Genomic DNA, 22,824 nt, shown 5'->3' on the forward strand with positions numbered 1-22,824 from the left:
ATCTTGGGTAACTTTTTTAATCCACAATTTAAAAAAAATTTTTTTTTTAATCAGAGAAAACCAGGAGCCCTGGTCATCACTGACCAACCTGGTTTCTTTCTATGATAAACTGACAATTTCTGTGAATGGGGGGAAGAAAGTGGATGTGATATACGTTGACATTTGCAAGGCTTTTGACACCGTCTCCAATGACATTTTTATTAACAAGCTAAAAAAATACAGACTATACAAAAGTATTATAAGGTGGACACTGAGTGGATCATCGTGCTCCATGTGCAGTCCTTGGTGGCTTAATCTCTAGTTGTGAGGAGCTATCACGTGGTTTTCCCTAGGGGTCTGTCCTGGGTCTGGTATTGTACATCTTTATTAATGATTTGGACAATGGGATTCAATGCATACTTAGCAAATCTTTGGATGAAGCCAAGTTAGGTAGAGTTGCAGACACTTGGGAGGGTAGGGCAAAGATCCAGAATGACCTGGATAGACTTGTACTTCCTGATACGTGTTAACCCCTGCATTTGTAGATGATGATGACCCTACAACATGCTTTTGTTCAACCTGCTATTTAGCTCAGCTGTGTCTTCTTCTATCTCAGATGCGTAAGGAAATGTACTATGATACCCAAAAACAACCCTACAGTTGGTCCTGTAAAAGATATCACCCACAAGAGTTCTTGCCTCTAGATAGACTGGAGAAATGGTCTGCAATCAACCAGAGGAAATTCAGCAAGGATAAATGCAAAGTTCTGTACTGGGGACAGAATAATTGCATGCACAGATATATATTGCAGAAAGACTGACAAGGCTACAGTACTGCAGAGAAGGACTATTGCAGCTAATGTACAATCCTCTAGTAATCACTTTTCTTAGCAGAACTGTGGTTTTCAGCTCTCTTGACATGGATGTTGTACTCATTCCCATTATCATTCTCTTAAGGTATATACAAATAAAATGTTTACACAGGTGTAATAATCCTGAATAAAAAAGGAGCAGACAGATAATACAGTCCCTTAGATTAGAGTAACTCCTCCCAGTCTGGTGAAAAATGATCTGAGAAAGAATTAGAGGTAAAATTCTACCCAAATTACACTGGTTCAGGTTTTATCTGTCTGTAGCCATTACAGAAGAGCCATTTACTAGATGAAAATAAAGTATTACCTGATCCTTTATTGCCTAGGGATAAGACACTGAAATAGCATGAGCTATCCTGGGATAGCTGCATGATTGTCCAGTCCTGATCCTTATTTATTTAAATCAATGTGCATAGCCATGTCCTTGCAAGACCATTATATCAACAATTATCTTTGTTCATTGAACTTTCTTTAAGTTCCAGTTTTTTAATCCTCCATTCATCACTCAATACATGCAGTATACCTGCACCTCTTTTTCTATATTATTAGTTCATTATCTTTACCCCCTGCATGCATGGTTTGGTTCCAAATCATTCCTGAAAAAACTGGAATATACAAATAACCCATAAGAAGATGGGAACATACACGGTGAATCTCACTCTAAAAGACTTAATTTTTAGTATGTTAGTTCTGGCTTCAGTTCAATGTTACCCCCTCTCCCCACCTCCACCCTTCTTGTACTAGAGAAAAAAAAAATGAATTCTGAGCACTGATGTCATGATATTGAAGGTTTTACCAGTAGAAATTAGATTTTCATTCAGACTTTATGTTGTAGGTTAGTATTTCTCAAACTTTAAAGTAGCAAGTACTCTCTAACTTCTGAAAAATTTAATAAGAACCCCAACACACTATTTTCCAGGGGGTTTTATATTTATAGACTAATGTGTGCCATATATTGGAAGAAGGGCTGTGTATATAGGGCATGATATGACAGATCCCTGATCTGGTGTGGGTAGGGTTGCCATCTTTTACACCAGGGGTGCACAACTCAACTATGTACCTAGGCTAGAGGTGATGTTGGCCAAAGCTAAGAGGGTTGAACCCAGTGCTGCTCAGAGCATGGCACGCCAAATTATTACTGGAGAATTTAAAGTGCTGTGTAATGCGCGGTGTGCCAATTTTTTGGCCATAGTTTTGAAGGGGTATATTCTTTATCATAGAAGAGGAAGGGGTGAGAGAGAGAGAGAGAGGAAAAGAGGGAGAGAGAGAGACAGGTTGGTTCTCTGTCTACCCCCTTCCCCCCCCCCCCACCTAGGCAGGATAAAGAAAGAAACTTATCTGCCTGTGACTGGGTTGGTGGGGAGTGTACAGGTATTTGTGTGCCTGACATCCCCCTCCTGCAGTAGCCTGTGGCCGGCTTGGGGAGCAGGGGTCAAGCAGCCAGATGCAAACCTGGTGGTCGGGGGGGAGCAGCAGCACCCCTTTATTATGGCAGTTTTAGGCACCTACATACCCCCTGCCTGTGTCTTGCATACTCCCGGGGGGGTATATAAACTATGCTGTAGGTTACCCAAATAGGACAGCATGAGGAGAACTGGTTTAGTGTTTTTAGGTCAGTAAAGAAAATTAGTTAGAAGAACAAAGATGGTGCTATCTGCAGTTTGCTTGGAGTATTCAACAAGCACAAAATATTTCACTATTCATTTTATCTGCACAAAAAAAGGACCCTCTTCTTCTGGAGTTAGACTGGGTTATCATAAAGAAAAAGTCACCTGCAAGCAGTTGCCAACTACACACAGCTGAAGTCCAGGAAACAGAGGACCCTGGTAGCCCTATGAGATTTCTTTTCCGGAGCCTTATCATTTAGCTCTCTCATTTGCTTCTCCATTCTTCTGCCTCTGTGAAAATATCCATTGGTATCAAGAATGCTTTAAAAAAACAAAAACAAAACAGTATAGAGAAGTTAGTAAGACTGTTGCAATTAAATATGTTTTTAAACTAGCAAAAGGCAGGATGCCAGAGAATGAAGCCAAACTTTCTGTCTGTTCTTACAGGACTAATGAGACATTAACAATAGTACATACCCATTGGTGATCATATTTCATTTGGTAATCCATTAGGGCCTTACATAGTCTCTGCTTTTTCCTATAAAACATAATACTTTAGAGGGAAGGAGGGAGAGATGCAGAAAGGGAAAGAATTTGTACTCACACTGTGTGCTGGCACAATAATGTTCTTCCTGCTGAACTAATGGCTGTTCATAGGGGTTTAGGTCAAAGAGTTTAATGAAGCTTAGCTCTGGATGTCTCAGTAACTTAGATTCTAAAACTTAACTACTTTAGTTTTAAAATACAAATGATGGTCTTAATAAGGATACACATTCCCAACTAGAATGAGAGAGTGAAATATATGATTGGAATGCTAAAATACAGTGCGTTGTTTTCCCAACCAGTGTATGATAGCAGTTCCACTTCCAAGGCAAGGGAAGGAGCTAGAGAGAGCGGTTCAGTGCGCTCATATTTGTCTTTCTATTTTAAAGCTATATTTCCTTTTAAAAGCTATACTTTTTAAACTGTATTTTCTTTTTAAAGACAATATGAACACATTTTTAAAAGAAAAATAAAGCAAAACACATATCCAACACTTTTGTTATATACAGAACTCATTAATGGGAGAAAATAGAAAGGAACTTCCCACTCTTATATGCGTTACTTCCAGGATGTAATATAAAATACCTTCCTTTCATGTAAGTAGAATGAGAAATCAGAGATCTCTTTCTCGGTTTCCTTTTTCAGACACTCCACTGATGGCTTCTACTGTCTCTTTAAAAAGTTTCCTCATAATGTAGAATTGACATTACAAACCAATCTATTTGATGATCCAGATTTCTCTGCCAACATAAATCTGCCACTTCTGTCTGATTTTATTGCATATTGAAGTTCCTTTATTCTTGTCTTACAGCTGCAGCTAGGTTCCCTAAATACGTTTAGGTTCATAATTAAATTAACTATGCTTTTCAGGGGAATGGAAGCATCTCCATGGCTCTTTCAAATAAGGATACTGGATGCTCTATCTACTCTGAAATTAAAAAAATACTTTTTCATAGCTTTCTGTCTTTTTCTGGAGTGGAATCTGAAGATCTGGAATCATTTGTTCATCAAAATTATAGAAACAAAAATTATGAATATAAAGAACCGTAGCTTTTGTTTCAGAGGAAGGGAAAAATCAATCATGCCTCTGCCCAATTTGTTACTGAAAGTTTATATTAAAAAATACTGTGCAGGAAAAAAAGGAAAAACTGGATTAATCTGGATAAATTAAACTTTTCCAATATCCTGGTGTGGAGGAGTTGGGAGAAGGGGACTTAATTTCCCATTATACTGCATTTGGTGTGCACTGCTGAACCTTTGTAATATTGGTGGAACCTGGATGCTAGTCCTTACTACCCTTTGGAGGTGATCATCCCATTGCACAAAGTAAGCCTCATTGCAGCACTGCTTTCTGGTTTTATGAACTAAACTGAAAGCTCCTGATGGCTGTGGCTGAGCCAGAACAAGGCATAGTAAGCAGAACAGCAGCACTGTGCTGATTCTCCACCTGGATGCCTGAGTTGGTGTAAGAAAGTGCCTGGCATATATTAGAGGAGCCATGAAAGCCCAGTTATGAACAAAGCTAATATATGGACTTCATAAGAGCCTTTAAAGTACCATGCCCCCCGCTTTTACCACTCCACTGATTTCCCTGGTGGGAGGTGCTGCCTGTTTTCCAGCTCACCCTCCCAAGCCTCCTCTTTTGCAGAAAAAGCACTGCCTGGCACAAAAACAAGGAGAATGTCTCTCTGCCAGTGTATGAGATTGAGGGCTGCCTGAGCAGGATGCTTTTGCCAGGGCACAGCATCTGAAAGTCACCAAGGGCTTGTGCAGGCAGGAGATGTGAGAAAGAGGAAATAGTGACAGCTGAGGAGATTATTAGCTGGAGCCCCTCAACATCTAGCTAGTGCTTGTCAGGGTCTATGTAGGCTAATACATGAGTACTGTGCTAGTGTAGGTTGGAGGTAATTTTGGAGTGCCTGTAGCGCAAGAGTGAAAGATTTTCCAGTGAGGCATTTTTCCTCTGCGGATCTATTCAGCATTTGCTTTGGGAGCCTCTGTGCCTATTTTCACATGCAGCCACCTGAGATCCTTTCTCGCCTTGTGCTACTCTCTAAATTCCCCAAGCAGCTGTGACAGGACCAGAGATTACAATGCCCCTGTGAGCTGCTGAAAAGACAAAGAAACTGATTCTCCTCTCGTTTACACTGGTGTAAATTGGGAGCATTGTCATTCAAGTTAATGGGGTTACACTGGTATAAACCTAAAGTAAATGAGAAGAAAATCGGGTACAAAAGAATGAACAGAGGGCAGTGGGAGTATGGTTGTAAAGCCCATCCCTTTAGCTTTTCCCAGGACTCCTGTCTGCCGTTGTGAATTTCTGATGTAAAAGCCACTGGAGAATCAGTATTTTGTAACTTGAAATTATCCACAGAATTGCAGCTGCAGGGCTCACTTAATATACACACAACTGAGACTCAAGCCTGTGCTTCAGTAGGAAGCTGCAGAAACAGCCTTATGCTACATTTTGTTACTGTCAGATAACAAGGTACTAGAGAAGCAGAATCTAGCCCTTAGAGAGGGAATTGTCTATCACTGCTATACAATTTGTTGTTATTTTGAAAGGACTAGAAAGCATGGTAGGTGCTTTAGAAGTATATGAGATCACCCCCAAATGGTTTAAATCTAAATAGATAGCAAATTAATTAAAAAAAAATAGCTAAGGGACAGAAAAGAGATCAACATATGAGCAATGTGACTGAGGTAACGTTTTGCATTACTCCTGTTAAGCTACATTTATTTCTCCACCTTACTTCCTCTTCAGCCCTTCTGACCTTTCTGTCTTCCTACTGCCTGCAGCTCTGGAGGGACTTCGAACCTGAGTCTCAGCTGGTTTGCAAATAAGTTGGTTGGGTCATTTGGATCTTTGTCTTGCCTTCACCTAGAGTGCTTGGTTCTGTGATTTTTTTTTTTTTCTGCTTGGTTTGTTATAATATATAATTAATAGACACATTCTTCTTGCAGATGAGTTGCTCTATTTTGGCATTATGCACAAAAGTAAATTTCTGTGCGTAAATTTAGCACTGAGGCTACACAAGGTATCACAGTTGAGATTTCACTAAGAAGCAACATACTGGGTAGAATACAGCACTGAAAATTTCCATGGTAAAAGGAAATGAGAAAGATGATAAAAGCTTTGGCGATCTCAGTGGTTATCAGCTTGTTCATGTGCGTAATTACTTCATACAATGCTCTAACCCTCTATGGCCTAACCACATTGAGAGGAACATTGCATTTTAAAGCAACAAAAATGTCTGGTGTGTAGGTCTGGCAGTGGCATTCACTTTTTCTCAAAAGCTAGAAGTAAATTAAGAGAAAAATAGTTACAAGAAGAAGAAAGGAAAAACAGGAAAAGAAAAACAAACACCCAGAAAAATGTTGTCTCTAATGCAAAAAAAAGATATGGTGAAAAAGTAGTAAGCAATGCAAAACACCAGTAGTATACACAAGCCAAGTGGTATGAAAATGGGGGGGATCAAGTAACTCACTGTGGAGGAAACCATTAAAAAGTGAAAGCAATCAATTTAATTTATCACATTAAACCAATGCAACAAAGCCATTGCCAAATTTAATACTACTATTTTACAGTACAGTGGGAAAATGAAGACTTTTTTTTTAAGCAGAGAGCTTACAAGTTGTATTCTCAGAGCACTTACATCAGGTGGTAGTGTGTTAGAAAGGCAGGCTCTGTAATGATATTGATTGGGTCCAAGGCCATATTAGAGATGAAGACAAGTCTCAGGAGAGAGGTGGTTGTCACCTTGACCTTGGGTCAGAGCTAGACCACTGACCCCTGACACCCCGAACTTTTACACCAGATCGTGGTATCTTTCATGCCTACAGAGTAAGTCAGCAAGGGACACGTGTCTATGTGGCTCTTGCCAAATCAGAATTGACTGGCCTGTAGGAAGCTGGAGAGCAGCGGGAAATGTGGGTTAAAGTATGTCAATAATGTTTCACAAGAACAATTTCTCCCAAGAATTGTAGCTGTTGGAATGTTTTGACATTTATTCGGTAGAGAAATGTAGCATGTTTTGTGAAGCACTTCAAGAGAGCTGCTGCTAACTGCTGTGGTGTATTGATCTTTCTGTTAAATTGCATGGGCACACTTGGGAGATCATTGAGATTCAGGCAACAGGACAGAAAGGATCGGCTGCACCCGATGGTCACTAATGGTAATTGGTTTCGATCCTTGCACTTGAAGAAGCCATGATTTACTCGGTTCACAGATGAATTGTAGACACTAAATATTTTGAAAAGAAAATATACGGTGATTTCTTTTTTCATGTCATTTACAAGTTTTATTACCTCCACTTCTGAATGTTTCCTATAAAGTATATAAATCCACAATGCTGCATATAAAACCATGTAGTTCTAAGGAGCTCTTCCCTAATCTGTGAGGTTAGTATTTAGTGGAATTCAAATGTATTATCTGATGTTGGTATAAATTAATTAATTAAATAATACCCATAATTTTAAGGAGGCTTTAAAAAATCCAGCAGCCTCAGTGCCTCCCCACTACCAAGGTACATTTTTTCTGCATCATTATTTACATTCTTTGCTGTGCTCTGCTTAGAGATACACCTTCTGTGGTCTTTTTGTTATAAAGAGAGAGGTATTATACTGAAGCTAATTATAAAAGAGGATTTATATAGTCAGGTACAGTATATGGATTATTAACCATAGATGCTGGAGCAAAGCATAGTAGATTAAAACCCTTATATAAATGAGGACTATTTCCTAAAAACAAATACAATACCAAGAATTCAAAACCTGCACCATGCAGATTTTATAGGACTTCTATAACTTTGTAGTCTATACAAGTTATTTTTCTGAATATATGTACATAATTGCATGAAGGCAGATACATACAGTAAATGACTTCTGCTCAATAAAAACGAATATGCGTGGTTATTTTCTGGGAAAAAAACCTAATACATTTATTTTAATGTCATTCTAATATATATGGTCTTTATTGTTCAAAATATATTCCTAGAGTTTTTTAAAGGATGAGAGGCTCCTGGGGTTATCATCTGGTTTTGTTTTTTTAGTGGAGGACACTGTATTTCTTACAAAACAGCAGAGGAATATTTTCAACAATCTTGTATAAAGTGTCCATTAAATCCATTTGGTTCTTTGACAAGTAGAAAGTAACACAATTTTTAAATAAGGTCACATTTAGTTTGTTTATTTACTGGGATCAAATATATAAGTATTGAGGGGTTTCCTGTTAAGATGGCTATAAATATATTTGTAATTTCAATCACAGTAAATCACTCATCATAAAATTTGAATCACTGAGAACTGCAATGGAGAAAATACTGATGCCTAAATGCCAGTACTCCTCCGGTATAATAGGTGTATGGTATCTGTGATTGTTACATATGGCTCAAATTTCTGAAATATTTACAAATGTTAGATAATGACAACTGCAAGAGAAAATCTAGAAAACAGATGGTATACAGGAGATAGCCCAAGGCAATCAGTGATGAGGTCAGATCTATACAGTATGTGTGCTTTACATGAAAAAACCTCTACTAAAATGTCTTTACGCATGGTGTAGGCTTTGGGATATAGCAGGTATTCACTAGGGGAAGGTAAGGATTATTTACTAGGATCAGTAAGAGGGAATTCAATATTAAAACCGACAAAGGTTATCATCTATCACACATTAAATTTACCGTAGTTGTTTGACAACTCTCACAGCAACAGATTCTATCCTTAACAATTCAAAGCAATCTTTCAGATTAAAGTTCATGTGATCACTTTAAAGAACAGTTCAGTGTTAATCAAGCAATATTGCTTCAGGCATCATGTTTGTCTTTCACTTCAGGCTATTTGGTAGATTGCAGAAAATGCCAAGTCCACTGACTGCCTGCACTGGGCTGTATGTGTGTTGTGTAGAAAATAATAGAGAGCATAATGGAGAGGGTGGAGCTTGATTGGAGTGATTCTGCATGAGGAATAATGCTTTACCTGCTGTATATGGAGATGTCCCTTGAAGGTGGAGGGTGAATTATTGTATAGCCCATCTAACTATGTGTTTGGGGCAGTAATTGTGTTTTATAGAGTTTATTAGTGAATAATGTGCCCTTAAAAATTCCTGAATATATGTGTACCTAATTGTAGGATTACTCAGGGTGAGCAGTTACTCACTGTGGATGTATCTATATTGTTTCCCTGCAATGTACCTCAATGAAACCTGGCTGCCACTCATTCTTTCTGAGTGTACACTAATTCCCAAAAATGAGGCAATGTAGCATGTGCCTAGCATTGTTCTCAGGCTGTCGGTATCAGGTGTTCTTACTGGTACACACCCAGCATTATTCCAAGACAACTGCATTGCCTCAGTTCCACAATTTGTTGCCCACAGTGCTCGAGTCAGTGGGCAGGATCTGCTGTACAGCACATGGTTCCTGAGAACAATATAGAAGTGGAGTAGATACAGAATCATAGAATCAGAAACTTAGAGTTGGAGTAGACCTCAGGAGGTCATTTAATCCAACCCCCGGCTCAAAGCAGGACCACCCCCCAACTAGGTCGTTCCAGGCAGACATGCCCTATGAGTAAAGGCAGTGCTCCTTGGAGCAGACACAGCCTTTTTGTTCTATGTACACTGTGAGGTCCTGTTAGAGTAATAATAGTAATACTAACCTAGAGAGAAACGGCCAAAGTAGTACCGCTTATTATGCATGCCTCTGGGACTCTGGCCCAAATCCTGAAAGGTCATCTTATTGCTTTGGACATTTCCATCAACGTCCAGAGTCTTTAAAAAGGCTGTTAATCTGAAGATATCTGCCACGTGACAACAGCATTTCCACTTCTAAGGATCTGAGCTCAGGATGAAGAATTACCGGATCACAGACAGCAGCATCGGTTTCTGAGATTGTGATACGAATTATTACTTCTAATAGCAACAATTACCCCCACCTAGAGGTATATCATGCAGTTGATCCTTAAGCAGAATTCTTTCTTGACTCTAAAAGAGAGTTCTGCATAAAAAGAAACAAATAAGCCTTTTTAGTATCTTAATAAAATCAAATCCCCTTGATGTCTGAACAAGGACATCTCTGCAAGGTTTCCTTTCCAGATATGTCTGTGTAGAAGTTTATTTTGATCACCATAAGGAGTGGAGTAGACCATTAATTCCAGATGGTCTGCACTGCCTCCTCCCACTCTATCTCTAAGAACTAGAATTTCCCTTGGCCTAAAGGCAAGCATTTTTCTTTTTAAAAAAAGGGCTTTTCCCTTTTAATCAGAAAAAGCAAAATTGCTAAAGTAGAAAAGATTTGCTGGGAAGGGTCTGTTGGATTCAATCTTCTGATTTAAAAAAATGGGAGAAATCATTAAATGAAAAGCAATAATTTAAAGAGCTTTGGTTTGGGTTCAGAATGGATTTACATTTAGACATGTGAATATCACTTTTTTAGAAAAGGTCAAAATCTAAACACTTTTTTAAGTATTGAAAAAAAAATCTCTTTGATTAATCCTATCTTTTTTCTTAATATTATAAGTTTCTAAACTTTTTCCAAGATCTTGACTCCTTATCTCAATTAATGATGTGAAGAAAATTCCAAATCTTGAAAACTTTTCTGGGCAGGAAAACAGTTCACTGCTCAGTTCTATCTGCCCCCAAAAGAACAAGGCAGATTTCACTGGGGAAAAAAACACTAAATATTGTGTTTCCTCCTGTCCTCGGTCAAGCCAGAGAAGGCATTGGACATTTTCCCAAAACTTCCCCTCTTTGCCCTAGTCCTCCTCTGCTACCTATGCCCATGAAGATATGGATTCACCAGGGGCTCTAGAAGAGGAGGATGTTACTGCAGGATAGGATGCCTGAAAATGTGTATACTGAAGTTTGGGGTTACTAAGAGCAAAGGGCTACTTGCTGCAGGCATATTTATACCGCTTCCATGCATGCTGGAGTACCTCAATGAAGCATGAAGAAGAATGACTTACAACATCTTCAGCTAATTTTAGCTATTCATTTGAGATTTGGAAAGCAGTTTATGTATCTCATAAAATTATGTATCACCTACTTACTAACTAAACTTGTGGGGTTTTTTTCTCTTGGGTTTACCCCAATATTTAGATTTACTCAAGTGAGGCATATTGACTGGAAATTTACTGATAACATGCAATTAACAAATACTACCATTTTACCTGATTTTTCTATATCCATCAAAAGTAAGCAAGGGAATCTGCTAGACTAATATTCAAAATGTCCTAAATCCCATCCTAGTTGTAGTTAAATTAAGGTTAAGCTATTTTTAATATACTAATTGGTTTCTTTTGGTTTTAATGATTCTTATATTTTTTCTCTCTGACTTAAGGTCAAATTCAGTTGCTGGTGGCAGGAAATTTAGATTATGATGATAGTACTGTCCTGTTGTTACCTGGTGATCTTAGGCCCCTGGCAGAGATGCAAGTGAAGGCATGATGGGATTTAATGTGGGATCCCTACAGTCGCATTTCCTGCAATACCACAAGTGCATGGCAGGAGGAGGTCTGATTTTGAGATCTAGAATCAGATCCATCACACATTATTACTGGCACGGGGGAGCCTGGGATCACAATCCTGGGTTCCCTCTCCACTGGGAAGTAACGGGCCCCTGTGTAAGGCTCCTGTGCTGCAGCCTGGGTCAGCTCTGTAAAGCTCAGGCAGGCTTCTGCCCTACAGCCCTTGTTAAGTGCACCGACCCAGTTGTAGGCCCTATTGGAGCATTGATCAATATATACCGGTCACATAAAAGCTTTGCTAAACCATTGGCCACAGTAGGCTTCACTAGAAAACCTGACTGAGGCATGAACTCCTCACATAAACAAAACTTGTCAGGCTCACATGCCAAGAGATGGGTGGGAGAGATGATGGTACAAGGTAGGATAGTCCAGTACCAGGATGATAAGTCTGGAATGGGAACATCTGGGTCAGAAATTGAAACAAGCCCATGCTACAGGATGGTTTGAGATATTCAAGATACAAATGGAATGCAATATGTAATTTGTGTTGATCATTGTATAAAAGGAGGACTGGAAAGCAAGGAAACTCCACAGTGGCCTGGGAGAGTCTGCGTGGTGCTGGGCTGACTACCCTGTCACAGGTACAAATGTCTTGGCTCCTGTGTACTTGTTAGGCCAAAACATATTGTGCTCGTAGACAATAAACCTGGCTGAATCTTTGCCACTGAACTGAGCTTGTGGTCATTCTTTTAGTCAAGACTGGGATCTCCTGGCTGCAACTTGTCAACCCTGAAGTTCCTGAGATTTCAACACTGATGACACATCAATAGCACCCAACAAGGACAAAAGTAATGACACCACTGATAACCCCGGACAACACCAGTTATTACTAATCGTGGACAGCTGATCCCCAGCCCCTTCATCTGGTTGGTTCTGGATCTGCATTTAAGGAACCACTCTAGTGCCTGAGCCTTGCTACACAACACTCCAATCTCTGAGTAGCTCCTGTTTCAACAACGTCTCTGGCTTCCCTGCTTCCTCACCCTGCCTTTAGTTTGCTCCTGGATTTCAGCTTTTGAATTTTGCTGCAGACCTGTTTCCTGACTCCTGACCCTGGCTTGGCTTGCTCTTGGACTTCACCTGGTGGGTTATCCTTCAGGCTTGATAACTAGGTTTCCGATTCTTGGCTCCTGACCCTGGCTTGGCATTATGGCTTCTGACTTACGGGTTCTTACCCATATTTATGCACCCCCCAGCTCCATGACCCACTAGGCTGCTAGACTTGTGGACCTTGACATTCCACAGTTGGGAGTCCCCTCAGTTGACATGGCTTCCAGCCACAGTAGTGCACCATGGCACTGCCAGGCTCACTACAGAGTCAATGTAAGCATTCTCCAAAAAAACAAAGAGTTTTTATGTTCATAGTGTTTTCTAATTATGGAAAATTCTGAAGAGTTTGATATTTATACTCATGGGCTGTGTACTCACCAGAGATTTGATTTAAACTTTCCCATGTACAATAGCATCAGAGAGTAAAAAAAAAAAAAAAAAAAAAAAAGCATGCAAAGGGAGGAAAAAGGAAGAGCAAATTACTCATTCTACCTCTCTTTCATCTGCCCCCTAATCGTCATCCTGTATCATGGTGTGGTGACAGATGTCTATAGTTTTTATTTTACTTTGATACACTAATTCCTTCTAATAATGATAAAGTATTCATGATTAGCAGTACTGTGTTATCAAGGCCATGAAGTTCTTCTGTGACCACTGTTGAATTTTTGTTCTTGTTATATAAGGACTCTGTAAAACCAAAAAAAACCCCCTTCAATCCCCAGAAATGGTTCCTTTTTTTTCCCCCTACACCTGGTTTTTCAGTAAGCTGAGTCTCCATGTGTTCATACTATGAATCCTCATCCAACAAATGAAATCATTTAACAATGCTATAATTTAGTATATTACATATGTTATGCTATCAGTAAAATACTGACTCTCCATGTTCCAAGCACCCAGCATAGCTGGTGGTGGTATTTTCACATCTTTCCATATGTTTTCAGTAATAACCCTTTACTTCAAGTTAGTAGATATCTTCTTGTCCAGTAGTTAGCAAAAGGCAACATTTTACTGACAGATTTTCTCATAAAAGCTACATGACAAGATTCACAGACTGTTCCAGAGAGGCATGGTATAAAGTTAGCTTTATACCACCTTTGCGCTTCTCTAATTCCCAACACCACTAGGGATTAGTCAACCTCCAGACTGAGAAGTTTCCAGGCCATTCTAATTTACAGCTCCTGGCAACAGTCTCTAAGACTGTGGGCTGTGAGCAATGTCACTGCTGAGCTCTCTGTATGTACAATTCATGTATTTGACAAAATTTCATCCCCAGTCACTTCCTTTATTGTTGATTTTGGTTGTTGGCTTCATTTTATTTAAGATTGGCAACCATTGACTACATTTAGTTGTGTGTGTGGGTGTGTATATATGTGTATATATACATACATATATGTATATGTATCATACATACATACATATATGAGAGAGAGATCTTATTCCTTATTCCTTCAGGTTGCATAGACTAAACACTGTTTTAATAAAATAAACCAAATAAAACTGATGATAGTCCTTTTGACAGCAGTCACCCATGTTTATACATAACTGACATGGTGTGAAGAGTTTGCCTTTGGGTTGGGTTGGGTTTTACCTTGTTAGTCAGATCCCCATTAAATAATCATTTTAACACCGGGAAGTAACTGACAATGAAACACTGGACACTGGATGTAAATTTAGCATCACTGGGCAATATTTAAAATTTCTTAGTATTATTACAAGGGCCACTAACATGGCCTTTAGCTTTCTGTACATTCACAAAAATGGTCCCACTTGTACATGTAAAACATCTAAGTACCCCATCAGGCAAAATTTAGGCTAAATGTATGTGAAACTGGCTTAGCTGAATAAATCAGAACAAGGCACGTGAGCAAGTTCCTGTCTGTTCATGGATAGTCCTAAAGCATAAAAAGAAATTAGATTCATCCTAAACTTTTTTAATGTGAAATTATTGTTCGACTTTAGAAATGCCAGGGACTGTTTGGTGACATTTTCAGAAGTGGTCATCATAGAAACTTTTACATGTGCTCCAGGGATGGGTGGGGTGGCACTTTTATTGAAGTTCTGCTACGTCTCCTATATCAGCATCCCTACACTTAAAAATGGCAGTGGGGGCGCTTGAGCTAAAGCTTTAGTTCAAGCATACCCACTGCCATTTGTAAGTGTGGGGATGCTGATACACAAGATGCCAGAGGCTGCTGGAGCACAGCAATCACCATGCTTTAGCAGACTCAATTACTCAAGTAATCAAGTCTGCTCCAATGCACTGGAATTCCAGTGCATCGGAGCAGCCTCCACACTCATGTATAGGTACCCCATTAAACTAATTCTGCTAAAGCAATAGTAAAACTCCCACTGCTGAGAGCTTTTGGTAAATAAAGTATCACTAGCCTGTGGTAAGATTCTCACAACACGGTTCATCAAGCTACAGTTCTTACTTGGACTATAGGCCAGTATAGGTGGAAAGGTGCCAAGATGTTAATAGTATTGGATTTTTTTTTTAGAAGAAAAATTGAGGATAAAAGAGAATACAGTTCAAAGGGAAGGACATGCTGACTTTGATGTTTCCCACAGGTGCAGATCCATTCACAATGATGGGCCTTTCTGAAGGGTTTCTGTAATATTTAGACTGCTAGCATCACTCTTTTTCAACTGAAACTCTTCAGTTTCAAATATAGCATCTTCACCCCACTTTTATATTTCTTTCAAGAACGGGATTTTCAGATGCATCAGTTCAGCTAATCATTCTCCTTTTTATACTTGTTGAGTCAAATGGAGAGGTGTTGTTGTATAATTTATATATTGGTAATGGATGTAAAGGTGACTAAACAAGGGAGCCAAAGTTAGTGTGATTCATATGTAACAAAGGATATAAAAAGCAGGTGTAACAAGGGAGTGTTAGAAAATGTAGTTATGCAGCCCGCCACTTCTCTCTTTCATGCATTCATATGCACATGCACACACACACATATATATCCTATAAAATACACCATTTTTTTACCCCTCTCTATTCAAATTATAGCCTTAAGCCCATGGTTCAGAGGCTGTCTAAATTAATTCTCGTCTTACACATGCTGACTGACATGTTCCACAAGCTTACACATTGCTAATGCTGGCCAAGAACTGTCTGTTTTTTTTAAAAAATGGGCTAAAAATTGGGGTAAAGGGGAATTAAAGGAAATATTTCCCCCAAAGTTTCCATTTTTGCAGAAAATATAATATTTTTCATGGAAAGAGTTCTGCCAGAAGTTCTGAAAGATCTATGGAAATATTTAGCAAAGGTTTGTTTTCTTTTTCAATTTCATCAGATATGTCTGATCTCCTGAACACATCAATTCTGGTGTAATCAGTTACTCCTATTTATACCATTATTAACCCTGCTCTTTCTCTACCTAACACCAGGGGCAATGCATAGGGGTGCACGTGCACCCCCTGCACCCCTTGCAAAAAGGTGTGACCACCCTGCCGCCAACATCACCGCTGGCGTCTGCAGGCAGTCCACGATCACCCCAGCTGCCGCCACCGCTGTCGACAGCGCCTGATGGTGGTCGTCGACCCCTGGCCGGTGCTTGCCACCCCCTGCCCCCTGACGCTGACAGTGCCAGAGGCTTCTGTGGGAGCTCCACCCTTACTGACACTGGGCTCCCACTGCCATGCTCCTGCTGCTGCCAGCGCAGCCGTGCCCCCTCAGCCACCAGGGGCACGTGCCATTCATGCTGGCTGCATTTTAGTAGCATAATACAAAATAAAGCCCACCACCAATGTATTTATAAACAAAGTCAAAAGAATAATGACCAACAGCACTGTAAGGTGGATTCTGCCATTCTTGCTTATTCTGAGTAATGCAGAATGCAGTCCAACTGATTTTGATGCCCAAGTAGGCTATTGTCTACAAAAATTTATGTCTCTCTGAACAAGTTAGTCTCTAAAGCTGTGTCCCCATGAGCAGGAACGTGCTTTTCCCCAGGGGCAAGCAGCAGCAGCACAATCCCTGGGAAACGCCCGTGCATGCGTGCTCTGGTGCACAGCACATTTCCCTTAGTGGGCTAGAGGAGCCCAGGTGCTGGCCCTAGTAACCTTATCTGGGGTCTTGAGGGCCTTTGGGGACTGCAGCCATGGCAATGCACCAGCGTGGAGCCCAGCCAGCAGTTGGAGTGGTTTTTTAAGGCATGGATTTGACATTGACACTGGGATCTTCCTGTGTTAACCTCTGTGCCTCCCCCACACTGCAAATTAGTAGCACAGGGAACACCTGCATGTGCGACGTGTGAAGTGTGCAGTGCTACAGATGGGTCTGTGGCGCCACATACCACGTGTCTGCACTTGTCTGGACATACCCTAAGGTGTCATCCTGCCTTGTCTTCTGCCTGACTGCAGACTAACACTGCTAACTACCTCTCACCACTCACCTCCAGCCCTAGATAAACAGAATCAGACTAACAGGAGTACGTTACAAAGCTGGTACCAAACATAATTGTGCCAGTGTTACCTTGCAAAGCCCAGCTGATTTTGCTTTTTTTAAATCTTGTTTATTTCCCTATTATATTAAATTATGTGCTCTTTGGCACAGAGATCATCTTTCTATTACTGATTCATTTCAATTTCTAAATGCTACTTCAGTACAAGTAAATAGTAATACTGCTACATTAAACAAATAATGGATTCTAGTTATACCAAAGCTCAACTGTAACTACCACACTGCAGCAGAGAATGAAGTGCTCCTTCTATTACCTCTACACTTAAGTGCCTGAGAGAATAGTCTCTCAGGTACTTTGCTCCACACTGATAGAATTCATGAAAGCATCCCATAAGACTTTCTTTATGGGCACCTTGATACAGCACTGCAGGATTTCAGGACAGAAGAATCCAACGATACTATTAATACGCATCCCAATATAGCAAGAGATACTGCTTTTCATTTTACCCCAGTAAAATCTTGGGGTGTTAAACAATATAATAAAACAAAACAATAGGATTACAACACTGTCTCAATACAATCATATAAATACAAAAAAAGGAAAATTCTGTTCCTTCTTTTTCATTTTAAATTGAATGTGGGCAAGTAACTGAGACCAAGGAATGCAATGCCTTCCAGCTGAGAGGATTTTACACTTTTCACCGAGAAGCAGTTTTAATTTGGTCATGGACTCTTGAAATTGCTATCTTATAGCTAACAAAATGTTTCAAATATAATAGATGTCTTTAGTTAATTAACAGTTGAGCTACATTGCAGTTGCATTCATTGAAGTAAAATGGAAAATACTTTTAATCAAATCAGTGAATATTCAGTCTGTCAATTTTGTGAAATCTGTGAAGACAAGTCTTATAAAAACATGGGGCAACTTTGATACGTCTTGGAAATAAGAGGAAGTCAGAGTTGATTAAACCATTATCCCAGAAATGTCCTGTTGCAGTGACTGTTCTCTAGAATTTGGGGGTTGGGGACAATGCAGACAAGTTTAAAATTTAAGCTCATGCCCTTTCAAAAGACCTTATAGAACAGTTTGAAAGCAAGCTTTGTCTGGATGCGTATTTTAGTCAGGGCTGACAATAATTGAGGAGTTAGGGATATGAAACATAATTTTCATACCCTTGCCCCATAAACTGCTGTCCATCCTGACAAAAGTGATATTAGACTTTCACTTGTGGACTCAAAAGTTAAATAAAAAAAAACCACCCATAGGTATCTTCCTAGTTTTACCTGAAATATGGAAGTTGCATATATTATATTAAATCTCTGAACCATTCCTAGTGGGTAGGGCTTTGGAGGCCTGTGTGATCTTTCACCATACCAATATCTATTCGTAAACATGGAAAATGAGAAGGCCTACCTAGAGGAGAGAGAAACTTGATTTCCTTTGCATTTTGGGCAACTACCATAGGTTAGGACTCAGACTGAACAGCATGGCACTCCACAAATAGTGCCATTGGCTTTGAGGAGGAGGGTATTCTTTAAAGTGACTCAGAAAATCAGATGCTGGCTTATGCTATTTGATGGTTCAGCTGAAACCCCCCAGTGATTTTAACTTTAAATTCTTAAGAAATTAGGAACTCAAAAAATGAAGGGGAGAGAACTCCCCCCCCCCCCCCCCAAGTATTACTACAACTGTTATCCTAGCCAGCTAAAGTCTGAAACTTGATCTTTGACAGAAAGTACTTCCAGTAACTGGCATCAGGGAAGGGATGGCAATTATTTGTTGAATTACTTAAAATGGTTAAAAGTCACAAAGATTAATTTACCCCATCCTCAGGAATGGTACATAGAACCTGGGATGGAATATATGGAATTTTTAACTTATATCCACTTTAACAAGTCCACTAGTGTAAGATAAGTCAAGGACCTAAATTCCCAGACTCATTAGGTCAATTAGTTAGCTATATAGAGTATTACAAGGGAGAAATAAGTTCAGGTGTGTTTACAAGATATGGTTTACAGACTTCACAGAGCATTCATTTCTCAGCTGTGTGTATCATTAGTTTATGTCAGTTAGTCACATGCTCTATTACAACCTTTATTAAACAATAACAGAATCATAAAACAAACATGAAAAGCCATTTCCAACAATTATGGCCTCCATAAGGGTGTTATGCTACCTACTGGTAAAAAACTGAAATAGGAAATCTTCTTAGCTCCTTACTTCATTATTATAGCCGTAATAACCTTTATTTGCAACACACCACAGTATAATATTGAAATATTTGGGTTTTGATGACAGTATTTAAGTGAGTATGACATGTATAGTTAAAGGCTTTACACTATTGGTACACTGTTACAGCCAAGAAGAAAATGAGAATGGATAGCAATGCCTTATTTACTATTCACCATTTAGGTAGCCCAAACCCACTGACTACATTAATACATTCTAGTATTGCTAATAGGATTTCCTTTGGAAAGTTCCACTTTTTCCTACTGATAGTATTATAACTGAATTTAAATGGCTATAGATCAGGAAGCAAAATAGAAGCAGTTTGTCTGGATTTGATCCAAACCTTTAAAATCCAGTTATACACACGTTTTCTCCCTTGTGTTCATAAAGAGCTACAAGTTGATAAACATCACCTACCTAGCACAGATCAGCCATTTTCCAGGCCATATACCTGAGAAAAGTACAATTCACAAGCCAAGTACAGCAGGTATTTTAGTTCATAAAATGGAATATGTCTCTCCAATCTCCTCTAATCAGAAATGAAAAAGATCCCTTGCTATATGAATTAAGTTTATTCCCATATGGTAGTTGATCGGTAAAGTGATAAACTTATGTAACTTCAACAGTTTGGCTTTTTTATGGAAGAGGTTCTGGTCACTTTCATGAGGAAGCAATATGCCTCATGCAGTATAGTTTCCCCAGCCTTAAATCTCTCCTACAATTTCAAACATCAAATGTTCATGTTGGGATTGCAAAAGATACATAAAAACATATATATAAGATGCTTGGGGCTTACATTCTGCACCGAACATTATTTCCAAGCTGCCTAAGCCATCTCTCTCTCTCTCCCTCTCTCTCTCTCTCTCTCTCTCTACTTGCTTGTTCACAAAATCTAATAGACAAAGCAGATAGAGGTATCTCCTTTTTTGGCACCCTCAGCATATGCCTGATAAAAAGATGTTTAAGAGGAAGCTGACTAAGCCAGTTATTTTTAACAACAAAACTACCATTGGACATTTCTGTGCCTGTCGTGTTATCTAGGGCTTTAAGCTAACTGGAAATATCAATTTCCATGTACTGAAGTGCAACTGTGGATGTCCAGGAGGCCAGCTTGCAGAAAACTTGGCATTTTTAAATGAAAATATATGACAAATATTATCAAGTCTCTTCTCACTCCTCCCACAAATTATTCATTCAGACATATAGTGAATTGGATAGCAGCTATTTACGTCCAACATACTATAAAGAACAGGTTGTCTGGTGGGCTTTATCAGTTAATTATATAATGTGTGATGTCAGATTTCAGATAATGTTCCACTGGTTGAAATTTCTGTTGCTAAGCACTTGTATGTCTTACTCTGTCCTTTTCTGCTATTCTCTTGGAGAACTAGAGTGGCAAAGATTTATTAGATATCTAGATTCTGTGTACACAGTAGGAGGTGCTTTTCCATCCCCAGCCAGGAGCCTCCAAATTAATCTGTGAATATGAAGCAGTTCTGTTCTGTTGTTTCAGATTTCACAATGGTACAAAAATGTACCTATTTGCATTTATAAACTCTACACCCTAAACTTTTCCTAATTAACTTTGATTAGCCAACTGTTTAAAAAGATATATTAAAACTAGGAATCTGTGTTTAGACCATAAATCAACCTATTTTCTGTACTGTGCATCTTCATTCATAGCTCATATCCTGCATTTTCACTATTGATCCATTTTTACTATTCTTTTCAGAACAGATTTTAGGTAACCAGACAAACTGATATTTTCACAACTAAAATAATTTATCTGATTCAAAATTTAACCAGTTGAAGTTGCAGTTCTTCTCTGTTTTTCTTCTCTTTGCTTTTTAATCCTCAAGGTCATTTTCAACTATTTCCAAAGGGTTTTTTCTTCTGCAGCAAGTTAGATGAAGGGCTACATGATTATTTTGCAGTAGGAAGATGAAAGTTAGATGAACCTTGACATATCACTCAGGATATAATTCAGTAGTGAATTCATATCATCAGGATTTATCTACTTTAGAAACTAAACAGTTAACCTAATCATCCCTTTTTTATTGCTAATTTAGAAAAGGTTTTTTTTCCCTAAGTACACTCTCACTTTTCTGAATTCACGGCATGTGACCTGCACCTTTTGTCTACTACACCATTACCAACGACTAATCCCTCTTATTTATTGATAATTGGACAAAACTGAACAACATGCCAACTCCTGAAAACTGAACACCACTAAGGACTCTATTCAGGTCCCCCCTAAAAACCACATTGGCCTCCAAGTTTAGTCCCTTTGTGGTATATGAATGGGAAAAGAGTTTGCAATTTTCTCATTGCTTAGGAATTCCACTAATTCTAACCTGGACATTGCATAACTATGTAGAATATATGAACACAATGATCTGGGATACAAAATGAACATTTCTTTTTAAAACTTGTTTAATGAGTTGTAAAACTATTTGAAACACTTTTTAACAAAAATAATATTATCTTTTTAATCTACATCAGTCAGCGGGTAAGCAAAAATTAAGCATCAAACATTTCTGAAATATCTCTTCCCACCTCTGAAGATTTATTCAAGTGTTGAACCCCTATAGCTTTAGTCAAAGGATTTGCTATGAAGATGTATTACTGCTGATTTCTTGAATAAATCCCTTGAACACACTCCAAAGTGCTGTACGTCACTGTGCTATGTATAAATGGTAATAACATGTCTTTATATATCCAGGAGAATCAGATTCTGCTTGGCCCTTGAATGGGCACAGAGGGGATAGAAGGAAACAACAAGAGACCTCACTTACATAAAAGGAAATGGCCTTATTCTGCTTGCTCTGTACAAATCCTACTTAGGCCAGGGATCTTAGGGCCTGTCTAGATTTCATCTGCAACAGAACTGTTCTCCAGCACGCCCCACCCACCTCCTCTCACTCCACAAATAAAGAACCCAAAAATAAGGGTGAGACCACTGTGACAGAGCCTCTGGCCACTGCTCTCAAGATCTCTGTCTCAAAGGTGCTTGAGTGTGGCAATGGTGAACTATATCAGAACAGGTGGTTGGAGCATGGTCAAAAGCAATTTTTCTAAGACCATCATGTCATGGACATATTCACAGAACTCTAAATTGGTATTGCCAATAGACGGGTGTCCAAGGATATATCTATAGAATAAATGAGTACCCTGTGTGGCCATATCATCCTCAAGTAAACTATGCTGCTACATGCAGGTTGCCCAATTGGTCAGAAACAGGATAGGCACATCTATTTGGCACCATAGCCTGGATAATTATAATGGAGGCCAAATTGCTGGCCCTGTCAGTCACTAGTTCTATTGGCCCTGCCCACAGTGTTACATGGATGTAACTACACTACTTTGAGTATAGGTAGCAACCTATGCAAGAGCAGCATGTTGCAGGGCTGTGTGAAGCTTTGGTCCCTGATTCAATTCAGTGGAGATTCGGCCTGGTTTGGTGGCCGAATCTCCAAATCTGAATTGAATCAGAGGACCCTTTAATCTCTCCAAATCAAATTTGGAACCCTCTGAATTGATTCAGAGAGATTTGGAAAGATTTGGCAATTCGGACATAGACACAGCTTTACATGTTTTTTCACCATACCTCTAG

Source organism: Alligator mississippiensis, chromosome 1 (genome assembly GCF_030867095.1).
Source record: "Alligator mississippiensis isolate rAllMis1 chromosome 1, rAllMis1, whole genome shotgun sequence".
NCBI lineage: Eukaryota > Metazoa > Chordata > Crocodylia > Alligatoridae > Alligator > Alligator mississippiensis.